This window comes from Pseudophryne corroboree, chromosome 1, assembly GCF_028390025.1.
Source record: "Pseudophryne corroboree isolate aPseCor3 chromosome 1, aPseCor3.hap2, whole genome shotgun sequence".
In the NCBI taxonomy this organism is placed as follows: Eukaryota; Metazoa; Chordata; class Amphibia; order Anura; family Myobatrachidae; genus Pseudophryne; species Pseudophryne corroboree.
The window spans coordinates 695,659,210-695,682,883 of NC_086444.1; positions in this window are offsets into that span (position 1 = coordinate 695,659,210).

Below are 23,674 nucleotides of genomic sequence, written 5' to 3' on the forward strand. Positions count from 1 at the left end.
GATGGCACTTCAAAAAAATTGTCCCCAAACAGCACATGATGCAAAGAAAAAAAGAGGCGCACCAAGGTCGCTGTGTGACTAAGCTAAGCGACACAAGTGGCCGACACAAACACCTGGCCCATCTAGGAGTGGCACTGCAGTGTCAAGACAGGATGGCACTTCAAAAAAATTGTCCCCAAACAGCACATGATGCAAAGAAAAAAAGAGGCGCACCAAGGTCGCTGTGTGACTAAGCTAAGCGACACAAGTGGCCGACACAAACACCTGGCCCATCTAGGAGTGGCACTGCAGTGTCAAGACAGGATGGCACTTCAAAAATTTGTCCCCATACAGCACATGATGCAAAGAAAAAAAGAGGCGCACCAAGGTCGCTGTGTGACTAAGCTAAGCGACACAAGTGGCCGACACAAACACCTGGCCCATCTAGGAGTGGCACTGCAGTGTCAAGACAGGACGGCACTTCAAAAAAATTGTCCCCAAACAGCACATGATGCAAAGAAAAAAAGAGGCGCACCAAGGTCGCTGTGTGACTAAGCTAAGCGACACAAGTGGCCGACACAAACACCTGCCCCATCTAGGAGTGGCACTGCAGTGTCAAGACAGGATGGCACTTCAAAAAAATTGTCCCCAAACAGCACATGATGCAAAGAAAAAAAGAGGCGCACCAAGGTCGCTGTGTGACTAAGCTAAGCGACACAAGTGGCCGACACAAACACCTGGCCCATCTAGGAGTGGCACTGCAGTGTCAAGACAGGATGGCACTTCAAAAAAATTGTCCCCAAACAGCACATGATGCAAAGAAAAAAAGAGGCGCACCAAGGTCGCTGTGTGACTAAGCTAAGCGACACAAGTGGCCGACACAAACACCTGGCCCATCTAGGAGTGGCACTGCAGTGTCAAGACAGGATGGCACTTCAAAAAAATTGTCCCCAAACAGCACATGATGCAAAGAAAAAAAGAGGCGCACCAAAGTCGCTGTGTGACTAAGCTAAGCGACACAAGTGGCCGACACAAACACCTGGCCCATCTAGGAGTGGCACTGCAGTGTCATGACAGGATGGCACTTCAAAAAAATTGTCCCCATACAGCACATGATGCAAAGAAAAAAAGAGGCGCACCAAGGTCGCTGTGTGACGAAGCTAAGCGACACAAGTGGCCAACACAAACACCTGGCCCATCTAGGAGTGGCACTGCAGTGTCAAGACAGGATGGCACTTCAAAAAAATTGTCCCCAAACAGCACATGATGCAAAGAAAAAAAGAGGCGCACCAAGGTCGCTGTGTGACTAAGCTAAGCGACACAAGTGGCCGACACAAACACCTGGCCCATCTAGGAGTGGCACTGCAGTGTCAAGACAGGATGGCACTTCAAAAATTTGTCCCCATACAGCACATGATGCAAAGAAAAAAAGAGGCGCACCAAGGTCGCTGTGTGACTAAGCTAAGCGACACAAGTGGCCGACACAAACACCTGGCCCATCTAGGAGTGGCACTGCAGTGTCAAGACAGGACGGCACTTCAAAAAAATTGTCCCCAAACAGCACATGATGCAAAGAAAAAAAGAGGCGCACCAAGGTCGCTGTGTGACTAAGCTAAGCGACACAAGTGGCCGACACAAACACCTGCCCCATCTAGGAGTGGCACTGCAGTGTCAAGACAGGATGGCACTTCAAAAAAATTGTCCCCAAACAGCACATGATGCAAAGAAAAAAAGAGGCGCACCAAGGTCGCTGTGTGACTAAGCTAAGCGACACAAGTGGCCGACACAAACACCTGGCCCATCTAGGAGTGGCACTGCAGTGTCAAGACAGGATGGCACTTCAAAAAAATTGTCCCCAAACAGCACATGATGCAAAGAAAAAAAGAGGCGCACCAAGGTCGCTGTGTGACTAAGCTAAGCGACACAAGTGGCCGACACAAACACCTGGCCCATCTAGGAGTGGCACTGCAGTGTCAAGACAGGATGGCACTTCAAAAAAATTGTCCCCAAACAGCACATGATGCAAAGAAAAAAAGAGGCGCACCAAGGTCGCTGTGTGACTAAGCTAAGCGACACAAGTGGCCGACACAAACACCTGGCCCATCTAGGAGTGGCACTGCAGTGTCAAGACAGGATGGCACTTCAAAAAAATTGTCCCCATACAGCACATGATGCAAAGAAAAAAAGAGGCGCACCAAGGTCGCTGTGTGACTAAGCTAAGCGACACAAGTGGCCGACACAAACACCTGGCCCATCTAGGAGTGGCACTGCAGTGTCAAGACAGGATGGCACTTCAAAAAAATTGTCCCCATACAGCACATGATGCAAAGAAAAAAAGAGGCGCACCAAGGTCGCTGTGTGACTAAGCTAAGTGACACAAGTGGCCGACACAAACACCTGGCCCATCTAGGAGTGGCACTGCAGTGTCAAGACAGGATGGCACTTCAAAAAAATTGTCCCCAAACAGCACATGATGCAAAGAAAAAAAGAGGCGCACCAAGGTCGCTGTGTGACTAAGCTAAGCGACACAAGTGGCCGACACAAACACCTGGCCCATCTAGGAGTGGCACTGCAATGTCAAGACAGGATGGCACTTCAAAATAATTGTCCCCAAACAGCACATGATGCAAAGAAAAAAAGAGGCGCACCACAGGTATAGAATGTAGATGGATAGTATACTTAATGACGACACAGAGGTAGGCACAGCAGTGGCCTTCCGTATCGTACTGCTATATATAGTATACTGGTGGTCACTGTGTCAGCAAACTGCAAAACTAAAATGCACCACAGGTATAGAATGTAGATGGATAGCATACTTAATGACGACACAGAGGTAGGCACAGCAGTGGCCTTCCGTATCGTACTGCTATATATAGTATACTGGTGGTCACTGTGTCAGCAAACTGCAAAACTAAAATGCACCACAGGTATAGAATGTAGATGGATAGTATACTTAATGACGACACAGAGGTAGGCACAGCAGTGGCCTTCCGTATCGTACTGCTATATATAGTATACTGGTGGTCACTGTGTCAGCAAACTGCAAAACTAAAATGCACCACAGGTATAGAATGTAGATGGATAGTATACTTAATGACGACACAGAGGTAGGCACAGCAGTGGCCTTCCGTATCGTACTGCTATATATAGTATACTGGTGGTCACTGTGTCAGCAAACTGCAAAACTAAAATGCACCACAGGTATAGAATGTAGATGGATAGTATACTTAATGACGACACAGAGGTAGGCACAGCAGTGGCCTTCCGTATCGTACTGCTATATATAGTATACTGGTGGTCACTGTGTCAGCAAACTGCAAAACTAAAATGCACCACAGGTATAGAATGTAGATGGATAGTATACTTAATGACGACACAGAGGTAGGCACAGCAGTGGCCTTCCGTATCGTACTGCTATATATAGTATACTGGTGGTCACTGTGTCAGCAAACTGCAAAACTAAAATGCACCACAGGTATAGAATGTAGATGGATAGTATACTTAATGACGACACAGAGGTAGGCACAGCAGTGGCCTTCCGTATCGTACTGCTATATATAGTATACTGGTGGTCACTGGTCAGCAAAACTCTGCACTGTACTCCTCCTATATAGTATTAATTATACTGGTGGTCCCCAGTCCCCACAATAAAGCAGCACACTGAGCACAGATATGGAGTGTTTTTTAGGCAGACAACGTATACTGGTGGTCACTGTCAGCAAAACTCTGCACTGTACTCCTGCTATATAATACAGCTGCTCCCCAGTCCCAACAATTAAGCAGTGTGAGCACAGATATATTATGCAGCACACTGAGCACAGATATGGAGCGTTTTTTTCAGGCAGAGAACGGATAAAACTGGTGGTCACTGATCAGCAAAACTCTGCACTGTACTCCACCTAACAGCTGCTCCCCAGTCCTCCCCACAATTAAGCAATAAAGCAATCAAGTTCAACAATAAACGGAGAGGACGCCAGCCACGTCCTCTCCCTATCATCTCCAATGAACGAGTGAAAATGGCGGCGACGCGCGGATGCTTATATAGAATCCGAATCTCGCGAGAATCCGACAGCGGGATGATGACGTTCGGGCGCGCTCGGGTTAGCCGAGCAAGGCGGGAAGGTTCGAACCTGCCTCGGACCCGTGTAAAATGGGTGAAGTTCGGGGGGGTTCGGTTTCCGAGAAACCGAACCCGCTCATCACTAGTTTTAACAGTTACAGGAGGTTGACGTAAAGCACCTTACATGGAAGACCGTCACACTGTTGGCCTTGGCCTCAGCAAGACGTGTGTCGGAGCTAGGGGCGTTGTCTCACTTTCCATGAGGACAGAACTGAACTCAGAACTCGTCAGCAATTTCTTTCTAAAATGGTGTCCACTTTTCACATCAACCAACCTATTGTGGTCCCCGGCTGTGACGGACACCTCTGCTACTTCAAAGTCTTTGGATGTTGTGAGGGCTTTGAAGGTGTATTTAAAGAGAACAGCTTGCCACAGAAAATCCAACTCGCTGTTCCTTCTCTATGATCCCAATAAAATTGTGTGTCATGCTTCAAAGCAGTCTATCGCATGCTGGATTAGGCTCACTATCCAGCATGCTTATTCCATGGTAGGATTGCCGGTTCCAAAATCTGTACAAGCCCACTCTACTAGGTTGGTGGGGTCTTCTTGGGCAGCTGCCCGGGGTGTCTCAGCTTTACAGGTCTGCCGAGCAGCTATTTGTCAGGTACGAACCCGTTTGCAAAGTTTTACAAGTTCGATACTTTGGACTCTGAGGACCTTCAGTTTGGTAAATCAGTTCTGAAGGAACCTCAGCACTCTCCCACCCGGTTTGGGAGCTTTGGTACTTCCCCATGGTACTAAATGGATTCCCAGTATCCTCTAGGACATAAGAGAAATTAGGATTTAAATTACCTACTGGTAAATCCTTTCCTCGTAGTCCGTAGAGGATACTGGGCGCCCGCCCGTTGCTTCGTTCTTCCTGTACTGTTACTTGGTTAAGTATTCTGTTTTGTTCAGCTGTTGCTGTTCATGTTTCAAGTTTGGTTAGCATGGTTTTCCTATTGTTCTGTGTGCTGGTTTGGAATCTCACCACTTTCCTTATCTTTCCTTCTCTCAAAGTATGTCCGTCTCCTTGGGCACAGTTTCCTAGACTGAGTCTGGTAGGAGGGGCATAGAGGGAGGAGCCAGCCCACACTATCAAATTCTTAAAGTGCCCAAGGCTTCTAGTGGACCCGTCTATACCCCATGGTACTAAATGGATTCCCAGTATCCTCTATGGACTACGAGAAAAAGATTTACCGGTAGGTAATTCAAATCCTATTTATTTTTATTTTTTTTAAACAAATCACTACATTCATCACTAATTGTTGCTACTTTAAGCATTAAAACTGATGTTTTCTTTACGGTGGTCAAACATTTGATTTGGAGCATCATTTCTTATACTTTCTTCCTGATAGGAAAAGGAGGGTCCGTTACAATCAAACAGATACTGCCTCCCCAGTATTGTTTAATGCAATTGGCTTGTTATTTAACATCTTACACCTACAGCAACCTTTTGTTTCCAGATGTTACATAAGGAAGCTGGAAGATTCATTTTGTGGTTAGAGCCAGATTACAGTTGCTACAAAATTACTTTCATGCAATTAAAGAGAGGGGATGTAGTGTGATTCCCGACAGCGGAATCCTAACGGTCACAATCCTGATGGATCCCAGCAGTGAGTATTAGATCTAGAGTTAGACACTAGGGGGAGGGTAAGGCTGCGGGAAGGGATGGTTAGTTTTAGGCTGCTGAAGGGGACGATTGGGCTTAGGGTCAGGTTACGGTAGGGCAAGGGTTAGAATACTCACAGGAATGCGTTGGAAATGTGACTGTTGGGATTATGACTGCAAGCACTTCGTACCCAACCCATAGAGACATTACACTGTACCCCAGGAGTGGGCAATAACCAGCCCTCCAGCTGTTGTAGAGCTACACATCCCAGCATGCCCTGCCATAGTTTTGCTATTTGGCCATGCTAAAACTGGCAGGGCATATTGGAATGTGTAGCTGAAGAGCTACCAATCAAGTTGTAGAGTTGGATCGAAATCTACACTCACAAGTGTATGAGAGAAAAGAGAGACAGAGATGGAAAGAGAACGAGAGAGAGAGGGTGTCAGGGAGAGAGAGTCAGAGAGAGAGAGAAATAGAGTAAAAGGGAGGGAGAGAGGGAGAGAGAGATTGTGTCAGGGGGAGGGAGAGAGAGAGACAGTGCCAGGGAGAGCGAGACAGTGTCGGAGGGGGAGAAGACAGAGAGGGAGTGTACAGGGTCGGACTGGCCCACATGGGTACCAGGGAAACCACCGGTAGGCCCCACTGCCTGACTGCCCACTCCTTCCTCTAGGGATCAGGTTCCAGACTGTGCACTTGTATTATACATGGTAGATATGTTGCATTACACTGCACTAGTCTATTGTGTATTTCAAGCCGCTGTAGAGGCTGGCCACACCCTTAAGAATGGGCCCCTATCACTGCATTCCCCCGGTTGGACCTTCATGCCCCAGTCTGACACTTGGAGTGTATAAGGAAGAGAGTGAGGGAGACAAGAGAGACAGAATAATCAGAGAGAGAGAGAAAGTGTTAGGAAGAGAGAAAAGAGAGAGGAGCAAGAAAGAGAGAGTGTCAGGGAGAGAGAGGGGAGAGCAAGTGAGGGAGGGGGAGCGATTACTGCCAATCTATTGTTCTCGTCATTGTTCACAAATTATTTATGCAGCTAACTTTATAGCTTGTAGTGATACAATGTCTATCATATTCAATTTTATTTTCTTCCAAGGGTGGCTTTACAGTGGACTATTTACATACAGTGTGCACATATATGCATGTTCTTCCTATACAATATTTAAACCCTAGCAGTATGCATTTCCTAGGGGATATCTCTCTTAGTGGAGCTGGATAAGAGATATGGAATGCATTTTATGGCCTCAGTAACCTTCAGGGCACATGGATATCCTAGTTTTTCCTTACTGTGACTCAACATAGAGGAAATGTGTATATGACATTGATTACAGGCTGTAACTAGGCCACATCATTATAGTGCAGTGCTTCCCCACTGCTATACTTCTATTTCTCTCCCCTGCTTGTTGTCTGCTGGCAGCAGCTGACAGCCACATGTTGCCTCTCCATAACTGAGGAGCTACTGGCAGCTGGGCGAATTCCAGTCAAATGTCTGTTTATCAGAGATATTGTACCAAGTCAAATTGGGCAGTGCTTTACCTAACTGACTATCCCCCCCCCCTTTCCCCCCCCCTAACACCACTGAGATTTCAAACGTGTTCTGACATCATATTGGAGTGTCTGCTTACTATGTGCCTTCTGTAAAACAGTACTATAGACACAAGTAGGATGTAGGTGCAGAATGGATGGCTTGGAGTTGAAAAGGCAGCGTTATGTATCTCCTACAATATCATAATAGGTAGGTTACACCGTTACATATTCTCATTCAGAAAGAACATGTGAATGAAACATTACAGGTATTATCAAGAGAGGTTATGTTACTGCATATGTTTTATCCCACAATTTACAATTTTGTAACGGCACAAAGTTTGGAATTCCATTAAGCCTTATTTTGCAATATTTGGTACTCTGTTGGGAAAAATGTATTATTATGTATTACTTGTTTGTGTCAAACTCCTAGTTATGCTACATTTCTATATAAAATAGGTAGTTTTATTTGTATCAAACTGTTTTTTTATTATTATTATTATTATTATTATTATTATCCTTTATTTATATGGCGCCACAAGGGATCCGTAGCGCCCATTACACTGTACATAATAAAATGAGCAAACAAGAAAACCGCACTTAAAGTATAATAAAATAGGACAAAATAGGACAGGTATAGAAAACCCGAGGTTAGGTGCCATCAAAGGGAGTATGGAGTATAAGATAGTGTAAGTAAGAAAAGGAAAGGCACATGAGGAAAGAAGTTCCTGCTCTTGCGAGCTTACAATTGAAGGTATGACAATCCACTTGAGGGTGTTAACATGAAAACACCAGGGAAAATACAGTCTGGAAAGTCCCTAGGGTATTCCAGAGTAGACCTGGCTAGTAAAAGGCCAGTATGCTGATGATGCATAGCTCATAAGGAACTAAACTTGGCAGATCTGTAGTTTCTGTGAAACTGATACAATTCAAAATGAAAATAGAATGGTACAAACGTATGTCATCGTTCAAGTGCTGAAATCTCACCTCTATAGACAAGCTTACCAATTTCCTGAAGCTCCCACATCTTGCTATGTTTTTGACCTCTTCTGTCCAGGGCTGGTGCAAGGTCTCACTGCACCCTAGGCAAAGCTTCTGCCTAGCACCCCCTAACCTGCAAACCCCACCATCACCTCTCGCAGGAGAGATGCAGGAGGCCCCTAGGTGGGCTGGGGTGAATTGCATCATTATACATATACAGAGAAAAGGGACAACACCCAAGGACTTTTAAATAGATAAATATATTGTTAATGGTCACAAAATGTTGTGACTTTGTTCACAATATACTTTCACTGTAAAAGCCCTTGAGTGCCGTCTATTCTTTATATACTGTATAATACTGTATATGGGGTGTGGTAGGGATATTTAATTGGGGTTGGGTATGGGATGCCGCTGGTCAAAATACCGACAGCAGCATCCCGACCACCCTAACAGAGACATTCTGAATGAAATTAATTAACCTAACCCCTTGTCCCAACCCTCCCCGCAGCCTAACCCTAACCCTCCCTGGCATACAAACATTCAGGATCTTGGCTGTTGGGATTCTGGCATCAAATATTTGTATGTTCCTCATTGTGTTCCATGCCTTCATCTGAAAGTTCATTACTCACCCGCGTACAGGGACATCCATCATTTTGCTAGATGAATTCTGTGGTGCCCACCAGTGGCCGGCGCCCCTAGGCAGCCGCCTAAATCTGCCTAATGGTAGAGCCGGCCCTGCTTCTATCACATTAGAGAAAAGCCCCAATTCATACATACCTGCAGCCCAAGACCTGCCACTGTGCATTCTTATAGACTCTTAAAGCCTCTATTACAGTGGGACCAATTTGCTTAGCTTAAGATGCACATTTACATTAAGTACATACACCCACACATGCATCAATATCTGGACTATTGCTTATTGTATGTATATTTTTATCCCATTAGGCTTATAAAGACTAGTAAGCACAATTTCATTACAGTAAGAGCATGTTTATGTACAGTACTGTGCAAAAGTTTTAGGCAGGTGTGGAAAAAGTGCTACAAAGTAAGAATGCTTTCAGGAATAGAAGTGTTAATAGTTTATTTTTATTAATTAACATAATGCAAAGTCAATGAACAGAAGAAAAATGTAGATCAAATCAGTATTTGGTGTGACCACCCTTTGCCTTCAAAACAGCATCAATTCTTCTAGGTACACTTGCACAGTTTTTGAAGGAACTCTGCATGGAGTTGGCTGATGCAATACCATCAGGGAGGCATTTAATTGGCTCCAACATATATTCTGCAGCAGGATAACTACCCCAAACATACAGCCAATGTTATTTTGAACTATATTTAGTATAAAAAAGAACAAGAAGTCCTGGAAGTGATGACCCCCATAGAGCCCTGATCTCAACATTATCAAGTCTGTCTGGGATTACATGAATAGACAGAAGGATCTGGGCAAACCTACTTCCACAGAAGATATGGGGTTGGTTCTCCAAGATGTTTGGAACAACCTCCGTGCCGAGTTCCTTCAAAAACTGCATATATATATATATATATATATATATATATATATATATATATATATACAACAGCCGTGGCACTCCTGGTGTCTGATTTAAAAAAAACTCTCATGCAGGCATAAAATCAGACACCAGGAGTGCCACGGCTGTTGTATATATGATTCATCTATTACGGAGGCAACCGGTGCAGCAATCACGTCTAAAGGAGAGCCGGATCACAAGGACAGTGTGTATATATATATATATATATATATATATATATATATAAATAAAGTATCAGGAGCACTCACCAGTCTTCATGTGCCTTTTTTTATTATTAGTAGCTTCAGGAAATCAGCATAGGGGTATCAACGTTTCTGTTCCATGTGGGGACCATCTTGACAAAGACTGGTGAGTGCTCCTGATACTTTATTTCTATATTTGAATGAACTGGTCCAGGTGACACATATCTATATATGGATGCAACCCCAGCAGTTAATACACAAGGCTAGAGTGTGGACTGTACAAGAATATATACACACACACACACACACACACACACCACACCACACCACACCACACACACACACACACACACACACACACACACACACACACACACACACACACAGGCACACGTAAAGGGTATACCTAGAAGAATTGATGCTGTTTTGAAGGCAAAGGGTAGTCACACCAAGTATTGATTTGTTTTACATTTATCTTCTGTTCGTTCACTTTATGTTTTGTTAATTGATAAAAATAAACTATTAATACTTTTGATTTTGAAAGCATTCTTACTTTTGCTGCATTTTTTCCACACCTGCTTAAAACTTTTGCACAGTTCTGTAAGTGTAAAACAGTCATACATGAAGTGTACTATACGGCTTGTACATATATACGTGACCATGATGATGACCATCAGTGGCACTATATAACCACATCTGATTGGCTTTTTGCATAATGACTTCTTCAGCTCGTGAGTCTTAATTTATCAACTTTATGGCTACATTATATTTCCAATTGCCCAAATTTATTCTAAGCATAGCTTTACGGAGCTTGGTCTCTTTAGGTGTTTTAACCCAATGGAAGGATTATTGCCAGAGAGGCATCTTCTGCTCTCACTTGTCAACCTCTCCTACCTACTCAATTATCATTATGTTACCAGATGGCCATGCATGTGCAGTGTCAGAGCCCACAATAAGTGGCAGCAATAGGTTTTTTTGTTTGTTTGTTTTTTTGTTAAATAGACCTGGAAAATCATTCTACATCATTGTGATATGCGGCGCTAGGGAATTATTATTTTTGGTACCTTGTTGTCACCAATAGTAAATATATCCATTAATCCAATTGCAAAACACATGGGAATATGCTAGTGCTATTTAAATAAATGTTGACAAACCTGCTCCCATGCTGTGTTTCTTAAACCCGGTCCTCATAGAAGCATGTTTTCCAGATCATCTAGCTGGAGCACAGGTGTGTTATTTGTCTAACTTAATAGGTCTACCAATGGTACTAATTATTCCTGAGGATACCTTGAAATCACACACTGTTAAGCTCCCATGAGGAGCAAATGTGCAAACTATAGTTGCCTACCCTCCCTCATTCTGCAGGAGACTCCCTGAAACAGCGGCAATTTCCCTCACTCCCTGAATAGTCCATCAATCTCTCTGATTGCACCTTACCCCCATTATGCAGCTGTTACATTCTTGGGGGAAAAATAAATCCGAGATACATACAGTCAAATGGGATCATTAGTGCCATTTCCCTGCATTGGTTATAAGGCACAATGATCCCTATGGCCGCTTACAGTATATGGAACCTCTTGTAAAACACAATGCACAAACAAATCCTGCAAAATATCAGTGTCTTTTCTTCAGCAAATAGATCTTACTAACTTTGGGGCTCATTTACATTTGGATGTAAGTCATTTTCATGACACGCCTCTCAGATGTAGCAGTACGCGGCCGCTCTGATAGGTGTTACTTTCACAATCTCCCTGAAATGCTTTTTCAAAAGTAGGCAAGTGTGGAGCAAACACTGCTCTAGAGAACTTGTTATTAACATGTCAAAGTAAAATAAAAGTACAAGTCCACTAGAGGGAGCACTAGTTGCATTAAAAACTTTGTTAGCATTCACTAGAAAAAGCCCCTTTTCCGTGTTTTGATATGAGATGCAGATCCTGTACCTACATAAACTTTGGATTTGGTGATAGTTGTCTCATTTTCTCTCCATGTATGTCTATACTCCAGGCTTATGGCTACATGTATGTTGAGGTGTATGCAACTGCAACACAAAATACAGCTGTGGAAATGCAAATATGCAGACACAATATTGCTCATACACAAATAGGGCATCCTCACACTGAACTGTAAATTAGGCCCACAGTATAACTAGATTGTGGGGACAGTTATGCTAGCTCAATAAAAAAAAAAAAAAAGGGATCTAGAATTTAATATCCAGATTCGTTGTATCCCAGAATGTAGATTAATGGTGTTTCAATTATGTTTAAATCCTTATATACGGCAACACTTTGATTTCATTAACAAAGAAAGTACACAATGATCTAGTATGGTAATAAATATGCCATGGTGATAAGAATTATCATTTATTTATTCATTAAAACATACACTGAATCAATACATTGATAATAAAATATTGCAGTAAAATGTAGCTTCAAATAAATATGAATCACATATCCTCACTATATACTCTAATAAACATGATTAATATATACCATTATAATAATAAAAAGCTCAATAAGCGTAGAGTCTTACATGTACATGGTACCGTGGACAAACATTTGTATGTCCCAAGCGTGATGCTACAGAGGTTAATCTGTAGTTAAAAGTCTCTCACACCACAATGGGCTTTCCAGTTATAGAGCTGGATATGTAGCTGGAATGACAGCTACTATTGTAACAAGGAACACTGGGGTGGATTTATTAAGCCTGGTGAAGTGATAAAGTGGAAGGTGATAATGCACCAGCCCAGTGGCGGAACTAGCGAGCGGTGGGCCCAGGTGCGACAAAATGCCCCCCCCCCCAAAGAGAATCTGGTGAGGAGGACCTGCTCAGGGCCAGGGAAATGGATACGTCGCAACTGTGCAGTAACAAGACATTTTAGCGCTGTGTGCAAGAAATGGCATTGGAGCACCCCCCCACCTATATGTAAAACAGGGGCAGTGCGCGCCGTAGGCGCACGCAAAAAATATAGGGGCGTGGCCACAAAATAATACCAATTCATGTAACGGTGCACAGTAGTCTCCATAATTAAAATTACGCCGCATAGTAGCGCCACTACACCAGTTAGGGGTGGTCTTCTGTATGCCGGCGGTCGGGCTCCCGGCGACCAGCACACCAGCGCCGGGAGCCCGACAGCCGGCATACCGACACTTATTCTCCCTCTTGGGGGTCCACGACCCCCCCTGGAGGGAGAATAAAATAGTGTGGCGCGCGTAGCGCGGCGAGCCCGCAAGGGGCTCATTTGCGCTCACCACACTGTCGGTAAGCCGGCGGCCGGCCTCCCGGCGCCGGTATGCTGGTCGCCGGGAGGCCGGCCGCCGGCAGATCGTAGTGAACCCCCAGTTAGAGTCCCTTTTACACATTACGGCGGACAGCGTCCCCTTTTTTACACATTACGGCAGACAGCATCCCCTTTTTTACACATTACGACAGACAGCATACCTTTTTACACATTACGGCAGACAGCGTCCCCTTTTTACATGTTACAGCAGACAGCGCCCCCCTCTTTACACATTACGGCAGACAGCGTCCCCTTTTTACACATTACGGCAGACAGCGTCCCCTTTTTACACATTACGGCAGACAGCATCCCCCTTTTTACACATTGCTGTAGACAGCGTCCCCTTTTTACATATAACAGCAGACAGCGTCCCCTTTTTTATACATTACGGCAGACAGCGTCCCCTTTTTACACATTACGGCAGACAGTGTCCCCTCATTTACACATTACGGCAGACAGCGTCACCTTTTTTACGCATTACGGCAGACAGCATCCCCTTTTTACACATTGCGGCAGACAGCTTCCACTTTTTTACACATTACCCCATATTACTATATATATATATATATATATATATATATATATATATATATACATACACATACACACTATATATATTTATTACCCCATATTACTACAGCCCTGTCCCTTATGCCACCCGGGTAACATCCTGATATACCACCGCCAGCAATTAATTATTTTATCCCCCCTTCCCGTGCACCTTGTATTATGATGCCTGGTCTGGTGGCGCTGCCATGAGGGTGTGCCCATCACACAGTGACGTCTCCACGCGGAAAGGGCCAGGGGAGGGTAGCCGGGCGCGGAAAAGACAGTGAGTGACACACTGCCCCAGCCCGGCCCCGACCCAGAGCCTTGCAAGGTCAGATTCTCAGCGGCGCTGGTGGGCTGTCAGCGGGCTGCCTGCAGCTGCCGCAGATCATGATCACTGCGCAAACACTCGGCCCCCGGTGCTGCGCCTTCCAAGTTCAGACTTTCAGTGGCAGCGGGCTGTCAGTGCTCCCTGCGGCTGGCTGCCGTAGATCATGACCATCGCGGCCACTGCGTGCGCAGGGTGGAAGTACCGTACGGGAACGGGTCCTGGCGCCAGCTTCTCAAATGTGTGGGGGCATGTTTAGGGGGGCGATCGCCCTTTCCATACCTGTCTGAATCTGGCACAGCGCTCCTCTCCTCGGCCGGCGGTGGACAGCGGCATGTAATGAGTCAGTTTGACTGGACAGTGGCGGGCCCCAGTGCAAGGCACTGCTTGCACTGGCGGTAGTTCCGCCACTGCACCAGCCAGTCAGCTCCTAATTGCCATTTTTAAACCCAGCCTGTAACATGGAAGTTAGGAGCTGATTGGCTGGTGCGTTATCACCTTCCACTTTATCACGTCACCAGGCTTAATAAATCTGCCCCTCTGTTCCATACTGATGTCCTCTCAGTGAGAACACTGATGAATCCGTCAGTGTAACAGTGAGCCTATAGCCTGATGCTGAAATAACAATAGTCATAGGAGGTGAATTCTAAATAAAATTTTAGCACACTGCTTTTGTAGAAATGACTTGCAGAATTAGCACTTTGGCAAATATTTTGGTGCTGTTCCATATTAGACTTCTTCACAAAGAGTTGTTTAAATTATATTGATGCTTATTGCACCTTTTTTTTATGTATAACAATTTTTCTCTTACGTCCTAGAGGATGTTGGGGACTCCGTAAGGACCATGGGGTATAGATGGCTCCGCAGGAGACATGGGCACTGTAAAGCTTTAGAATGGGTGTGCACTGGCTCCTCCCTCAATGCCCCTCCTCCAGACCTCAGTTAGTTCCTGTGCCCAGTGGAGACTGGATGCACTGCAGGGGAGCTCTCCTGAGTTTCTCTGAAAAAGCTTTTGTTAGGTTTATTATTTTCATGGAGCACTGCTGGCAACAGGCTCCCTGCTTCGTGGGACTGAGGGGAGAGAAGCAGACCTACTTAAATGATAGGCTCTGCTTCTTAGGCTACTGGACACCATTAGCTCCAGAGGGAGTCGGAACGCAGGTCTCATCCTCGCCGTTCGTCCCGGAGCCGCGCCGCCGTCCTCCTCACAGAGCCGGAAGATAGAAGCCGGGTGAGTATAAGAAGAAAGAAGACTTCAAAGGCGGCAGAAGACTTCAGATCTTCATGAGGTGACGCGCAGTGGTAACGCTGCGCGCCATTGCTCCCAGCTCACACACACAGGCACCACAGTAAGGGTGCAAGGCGCAGGGGGGGGGGGGGGGGGGCGCCCTGGGCAGCATAAATATACCTCAGATAAGACTGGCAGAGTACTTATATATACTGTAGAGGCTATATAATTCCAAATCCCCCGCCAGTATAAAGATTTAGAGCGGGACCGAAGCCCGCCGCCGGGGGGCGGAGCTTGATCCTCCAGCACTAACCAGCGCCATGCTGCAGAGAAGCGGCCCCGGACTCTCCTCTGCTGTTAGCTAGTACAGAGGGCCAAAACGAGGGGGAGGGGGGGGGGGGCACATTATTTGGCGCAAAAATGTTGTGTTTTACACATATATATAAAAAGCGCTGACAGACTGGGATTTTTGTCTCAGTGTACAGTGGCACTGGGTGTGTGCTGGCATACTCTCTCTCTGTCTCTCCTAAGGGCCTTATTGTGGGTCAGTCCCCATAATATTAGGTATCCCAGTGTGTGTGGGGGTGTCAGTACGTGTGTGTCGACATGTCTGAGGTGGAAGGCTCATCTAGGGAGGGGGCAGAGCAGATGATTGTGGTGTCTCCGTCGGCGCCGCCGACACCTAATGTTTTAAATGCTAATGTGACTTTATTACATTTGACTGTGTCACAGGGCCCTTCGGGGTCTCAGAAAAGTCCCCTTTCACAGGTAGTAGACACTGATACCGACACGGATTCCGACTCCAGTGTCGACGATGATGATGCTAAGTTGCACCCAGGGGTGGCCAAGAGTATTCAATATATGATTGTTGCAATAAAAGATGTTTTGCATATCACTGAGGACCCCTCTGTCCCTGACACACGGGTCTGAATGTTAAGGAAAAGAAACCTGAGGTAACTTTTCCCCCATCTCACGAGCTGAACGCCCTGTTTGAAAAAGCTTGGGAAACTCCAGATAAGAAACTGCAGATTCCCAAGAGAATTATTATGGCGTAACCTTTCCACCCCCACGACAGGTTACGGTGGGAATCCTCACCCACGGTGGACAAGGCTTTAACGCGCTTGTCAAAAAAGGTGGCGCTACCATCCCCTGATACGGCAGCCCTCACGGATCCTGCTGATCGCAGACAGGAAACTACCTTAAAATCAATTTATACACATACGGGTGCCCTACTAAGGCCGGCAGTAGTGTCGGCATGGGTGGGTAGCGCGGTTGCAGCGTGGGCAGATACCTTGTCATCTGACATTGACACCCTAGACAAAGATACCATTTTGTTGACCTTGGGTCACATTAAAGACGCAGCATTATATATGAGAGAAGCTGCGAGAGATATTGGGCTGTTGGGTTCAAGAGCCAATGCCATGGCAATTTCTGCTAGACGGTCCCTGTGGACCCGCCAATGGACAGGTGATGCTGATTCAAAAAGACATATAGAGACTTTGCCTTACAAAGGTAAAGTTTTATTTGGGGAGGGCCTCGCGGATCTGGTTACCACAGCTACCGCGGGTAATTCTTCTTTTTTGCCTTATGTTCCCCCACAGCAAAAGAAAACACCTCAATATCAGATGCAGTCCTTTCGGTCGCATAAGTTCAGAAAGGGTCGGGGCTCTTCCTTCCTCGCCAGAGGTGGCGGTAGAGGGAAAAGAGCGCCTGCTACGGCTAGTTCCCTGGGACAAAAGTCCTCCCCGTCCTCTACAAAATCCACTGCATGACGCTGGGGCTCCGCTGAGGGAGTCCGCGCCGGTGGGGGCACGTCTTCGACTCTTCAGCCAAGTCTGGGTTCAGTCGGACTTGGATTCTTGGGCGGTAGAAATTTTATCCCAGGGATGCAAACTAGAATTCGAAGATGTGCCTCCTCACCGATTTTTCAAATCGGTCTTGCCAGTTTCCTCCCCAGAGAGGGAACCAGTGGCAGCGGCCATACAGAAACTGTATCATCAGTAAGTGATTATCAAGGTTCCCCTTCTACAACAGGGAAGGGTTTTTATTCAAGCCTTTTTGTGGTCCCGAAACCGGATGGCTCGGTCAGGCCCATTCTGAATCTAAAATCCTGAACCTATATCTGAAAAGGTTCAAATTCAAGATGGAATCTCTCCAGGCAGTGATCTCCAGCCTGGAAGGGGGGGGTTATGGTGTCACTAGACATAAAGGATGCATATCTTCATGTCCCCGTTTATCCTCCTCATCAGGCGTACCTGAGATTCGCTGTACAGGATTGTTATTACCAATTTCAGACGTTGCCGTTTGGGTTTTGCACGGCCCCAACAAGGTAATGGCGGAAATGATGGTACTCCTGCGCAAGCAAGGCGTCACAATTATCCCGTACTTGGACGATCTCCTGATAAAGGCGAGTTAAAGGGAAAAATTGTTACAAAGCATATCTCTCTCCCTGAGAACACTACAACAACACGGCTGGATCCTAAATCTACCAAAGTCGCAGTTGGTTCCAACAACTCGTCTGTCGTTTTTGGGTATGATTCTGGACACAGAAAAACAAAAGGTCTTTCTTCCAGAGGAAAAAGCCCAAGTACTCCAGAACATGGTCAGAGACCTGTTAAAGCCAAAAAGAGTGTCAGTTCATCAATACACTCATGTATTAGGAAAGATGGTGGCGGCCTGCGAGGCCATTCCACACGGACTTGTCAGTGGGACCTTCTGGACAAGTGGTCAGGGTCCCTCCTGCACATGCATCGGAAGTTTACCCTGTCCCCCCGGGCCAGGGTCTCTCTCCTGTGGTGGCTCCAGAGTGCTCACCTTCTAGAGGGTCGCAGGTTCGGCATTCAAGATTGGGTTCTTGGGACCACGGACGCGAGCCTCCGAGGATGGGGAGCAGTCACACAGGGAAACAACTTTCAGGGAATATAGTCAAGCCAAGAGGCTTGCCTACACATCAATGTGCTGAAATTGAGGGCCATTTACAACGGCCTCAAACAAGCGGAGAATTTTCTTCGCAACCTGCCTGTTCTGATCCAGTCAGACAACGTCACGGCCGTGGCGCATGTGAACCGCCAGGGCGGGACAAAAAGCAGAGCAGAAATGGCAGAAGCCACCAGGCTTCTTCGCCGGGCGGAAAATCATGTAAGCGCTCTGTCAGCGGTCTTCATTCCAGAGTGGACAACTGGGAAGCAGACTTCCTCAGCAGACACGATCTCCATCTAGGAGAGTGGGGACTTCATCAGGAAGTCTTTACAGAGGTGACAAGTCGTTGGTGACTTCCTCAAATAGACATGATGGCATCACGCCTCAACAGGAAGATTCGGACGTATTGTTCCAGGTCGAGGGACCCTCAGGCAGCGGCGGTGGACGCCCTGGTGACACCGTGGGTGTTTCAGTCGGTCTATGTGTTCCCTCCACTTCCTCTCATCTCAAAAATATTGAGAATCATAAGACGAAAACTAACTAAATTACTTGATAATATCCATTATAGCTGGTATGGACACAATTCGATTAGAAACGGATAGCATCGTCAGCGAAAAGTGATACAGTATTTTCAATGCTATGGAGCCCAAGGTTTGGAAGCCCCCAGATTCCAATGTTCTGCAGAGTGAGAGATTGTGGACTGCATTTTGAAACCCCTCTCTAGAAATCCTGCGTTTGCCACTGCAATGAGACGGGGAGTCCTTCTACTTAAACTTCCGGCGGACAGCACAACACAGCACACTTGCTGTCATGATGGCTCACTGCACCACTGAAGTTTAATAAAATTGTTTAATCAGGGAACCTCTGCCCCAAAACTTCTGTTACTAAGTATTATCTAGTTGAACCTCAGTTATATGATGATGTCATTGGTTATACTCCTAAGCTAACAGGCATCTGATCTTCTACATATATTCTAAATACTGATTAAAACACTGAGGCCCATTTGGGTGTGGTATAACAGATAGACAGTGTCTAGTCAATAGATAGACACCACATGTTAGACAGTCAAAAGGTCGACAGGGTCAAAAGGTAGACATGAAAAAAGTAGCCAGTACAAAAGGTCAACAGGGTCAAAAGGTAGACAGGGTTAAAAGGTCGACATGAAAATGGTAGACAACTTTTTTTGCATTTTTGTGGTTTGTGTGGATAGTTTTGTCATCTGGAACCCCCAATTGTAGAAAGGCATACCCTTACGGGTTTCACTTCCCTCACCACGATTCGGGCTCGGTGGCTCGTTGCGCTCGCCACAGGTTTATAACCAACTCTATGCCAACATGGATAGAGACGGTATGAAATAGTTCAAAAACATGTAAAATTTGGAGAAAAAAACCCTATGGGGTATATTTACTAAGGTCCCGATTTTGACCGAGATGGTGTTTTTTCTTCAAAGTGTCATCTCGGGAATTTACTAAACTCAAATCACGGCAGTGATGAGGGCATTCGTATTTTTTTGGTAGTCCTCGGAAAAAATTACGAATGAATACACCACCGGTCAAATACGGCTGGAATTTGGTAGAAATCGGTCATTTACTAAAAAGTGCAAATCACAAACACTGCCGACAATAGCCAAACACTGCCGTGATTAAATAGAAATCGTGAAAAAGTGCTAAAAAAAAACAGACCTGCTTTTTTTTACCGTGTTCGGATAGGCATGCACGGATCCATGAGATCCGTGCATGTTTTTCAGTGGGAAGGGGTGGGAAAGTGTTAATTTAAAAAAAAAAATGCGTGGGGTTCCCCCTCCTAAGCAAAACCAGCCTCGGGCTCTTTGAGACGGCCGTGGTTGTAAAAATATGGGGGAAAAAGTGACAGGGTTCCCCCATATTTAAACAACCAGCACCGGGCTCTGCGCCTGGTGCTGGTTCCAAAAATACGGGGGACAAAAAGCGTAGGGGTCCCCCGTATTTCTGAAACCAGCACCGGGCTCCACTAGCCAGATACATAATGCCACAGCCGGGGGACATTTTTATATTGGTCCCTGCGGCCCTGGCATTACATACCCAACTAGTCACCCCTGGCCGGGGTACCCTGGAGGAGTGGGGACCCCTTCAATCAAGGGGACCCCCCCTCCAGCCACCCAAGGGCCAGGGGTGAAGCCCGAGGCTGTCCCCCCCCATCCAAGGGCTGCGGATGGGGGGCTGATAGCCTTTTTGACAAAAGTTGAATATTGTTTTTAGTAGCAGTACTACAAGTCCCAGCAAGCCTCCCCCGCAAGCTGGTACTTGGAGAACCACAAGTACCAGCATGCGGTGGAAAACCGGGCCCGCTGGTACCTGTAGTACTACTACTAAAAAAATACCCCAATAAAAACAGAAGACACACACCTTGAAAGTAAAAGTTTAATACATACATCCACACCTCCATACACACATACTTACCTATGTTCACACGAGGGTCGGTCCTCTTCTCCATGTAGAATCCATGGGGTACCTGTTGGAAAAATTATACTCACATAATCCAGTGTAGTTCGGTCCTCTTCTTTTCTATTTGTAATCCAGGTACTTTGCAAAATAAAAAAACGGGCACCTGACCACGCACTGAAAGGGGCCCCATGTTTTCACATGGGACCCCTTTCCCCAACTGCCAGGAACCCCCCCTGACTTCTGTCTAAGAGGGTTCCTTCAGCCAATCAGGGTGCGCCACGTTGTGGCACCCTCCTGATTGGCTGTGTGCTCCTGTAGTGTATGACAGGCAGCACACGGCAGTGTTACAATGTAGCGCCTATGCGCTCCATTGTAACCAATGGTGGGAACTTTGTGGTCAGCGGTTGACAGAAAGTAACCTCACCGCTGACCACAAAGTTCCCACCATTGGTTACAATGGAGCGCATAGGCACTACATTGTAACACTGCCGTGTGCTGCCTGTCATACACTACAGGAGCACACAGCCAATCAGGAGGGTGCCACAACGTGGCGCACCCTGATTGGCTGAAGGAACCCTCTTAGACAGAAGTCAGGGGGGGTTCCTGGCAGTCGGGGAAAGGGGTCCCATGTGAAAACATGGGGCCCCTTTCAGTGCGTGGTCTGGTGTCCGTTTTTTTATTTTGCAAAGTACCTGGATTACAAATAGAAAAGAAGAGGACCGAACTACACTGGATTATGTGAGTATAATTTTTCCAACAGGTACCCCATGGATTCTACATGGAGAAGAGGACCGACCCTCGTGTGAACATAGGTAAGTATGTGTGTATGGAGGTGTGGATGTATGTATTAAACTTTTACTTTCAAGGTGTGTGTCTTCTGTTTTTATTGGGGTATTTTTTTAGTAGTAGTACTACAGGTACCAGCGGGCCCGGTTTTCCACCGCATGCTGGTACTTGTGGTTCTCCAAGTACCAGCTTGCGGGGGAGGCTTGCTGGGACTTGTAGTACTGCTACTAAAAACAATATTCAACTTTTGTCAAAAAGGCTATCAGCCCCCCAACCGCAGGCTTTGGATGGGGGGGACAGCCTCGGGCTTCACCCCTGGCCCTTGGGTGGCTGGAGGGGGGGGGGGGTCCCCTTGATTGAAGGGATCCCCACTCCTCCAGGGTACCCCGGCCAGGGGTGACTAGTTGGGTATGTAATGCCAGGGCCGCAGGGACCAATATAAAAGTGTTCCCCGGCTGTGGCATTATGTATCTGGCTAGTGGAGCCCGGTGCTGGTTTCAGAAATACGGGGGACCCTTACGCTTTTTGTCCCCTGTATTTTTGGAACCAGGACCAGGCGCAGAGCCCGGTGCTGGTTGTTTAAATATGGGGGAACCCCTGTCACTTTTCCCCCCATATTTTTACAACCAGGGCCGGCTCAAAGAGCCCGAGGCTGGTTTTGCTTAGGAGGGGGGACCCCACGCATTTTTTTTTCAAGATTTTAACAATGATTTCTTTTTTTATAAAGGTGCACAATGAAGCCCAGCACGAATCTCACAGATCCGGCCGAGATTCATTGTGCTAAAGTCGGCAGTGTTTTACAAGTCACTCACGTAAAACACTGCAAAAAAAAAACGAATGACATCGACATCGGTAAATACGAAAATGCAGAATACGACAGCTTAGTAAATTAGTCGTAATAAATTCAAAAAGTTGCAACTTTACACTTTCGATGTCATTCGTGATTTTGAACTTTAACCTCAATCGGGAAAATACGAATTTTAGTAAATATACCCCTATGTCTACCTTTTCTATGTCGACTATTTTCATGCCGACCTTTTGACCCTGTCAACATTTTATACTGTCCTCCTTTTTCATGTCGACCTTTTGACCCTGTCGGACTAATGTTTGTCTAACATATGGGGCCAAATGTAATAGAGTGAGAGTTTCAGAAAGCGAGAGATTTGGTAAGGTTTTTCAGGTTTTTTTTAAGTGGCAATCATTTACACTGCAAAACCAGGTTGATCTTGTTGTGTAAATGATTGCCACTTTAAAAAAAAACTGAAAACCCTTACCAAATCTCTCACTTTCTGAAACTCTTACTCTATTACATTTGGCCCCTGGTGTCTATCTATTGACTGTCTAACTAGACACTGCCTATCTATCATCTAGATACCGATAATAATAGCAGGGTGTATCATTGGACACTCGCAGTGACAGCGGCTCTGAAAGGAGCCTGTCCCTGTGATGTGCTCAGTGAGCTGCTGGTGCTCCTGTCCAGAACTACATTTGTGGTGTGTAACTCATATGCTACATTGGGCTACCGCCATTTTCAGATGATGGTAGTGGTGGGGGGCAATCTCCGGAATGTGAAGCATTCCAGAAATCGGTATATCTGGCAGCATCACTTCCCCCGTAGAAATCTATGGAGGATGTGGCTGCCGGCAGGAATGGAGGGATCGCAGCAGTTACAGATGTGTCCTGCTATATTGTTGCTGTGTATAGCGGGACCACGATGCATATGCAACATGGCATGCTTCCTCGTACACAACGCTAGACAAGCTCCTATAGACTTCAATGGGGCAGCGGGCGCATCTGCTTGCTGGCTCCCATTTAAGCGAATGCATAGCAGGATCGTACGCATAGCGCATGCCCTGCTATGCCATGAGCAGTGTGCTGTAATGCCTATGCATCCGAACAACACTAGAAAATGACACATCTGTATCAGAGATCCCTGTGGTCCCTCCTACATACGTTTAGTGGATACTTAATGTTTGCAGTTAACCCCCGAAAATACGCGGCTCTGATTCTCCCTAGGTTTCCTATTGCAGAGAAACCACCATATAAGTAAAGAGGGGGAGGGATGTGGTGGTGCAAAAATGTGAGTGTAGCAGTCCCCAAGATTTCTGTTGCTGGCCTTACATATTCATTAAAACTTCCGTCTAGAACTTCTATTTTTACTAAAAACTGTCATATCTAGGCTTACCATACCATCCTTTTAAACCAGGATGCTCATGGATTACACAGATTCTATG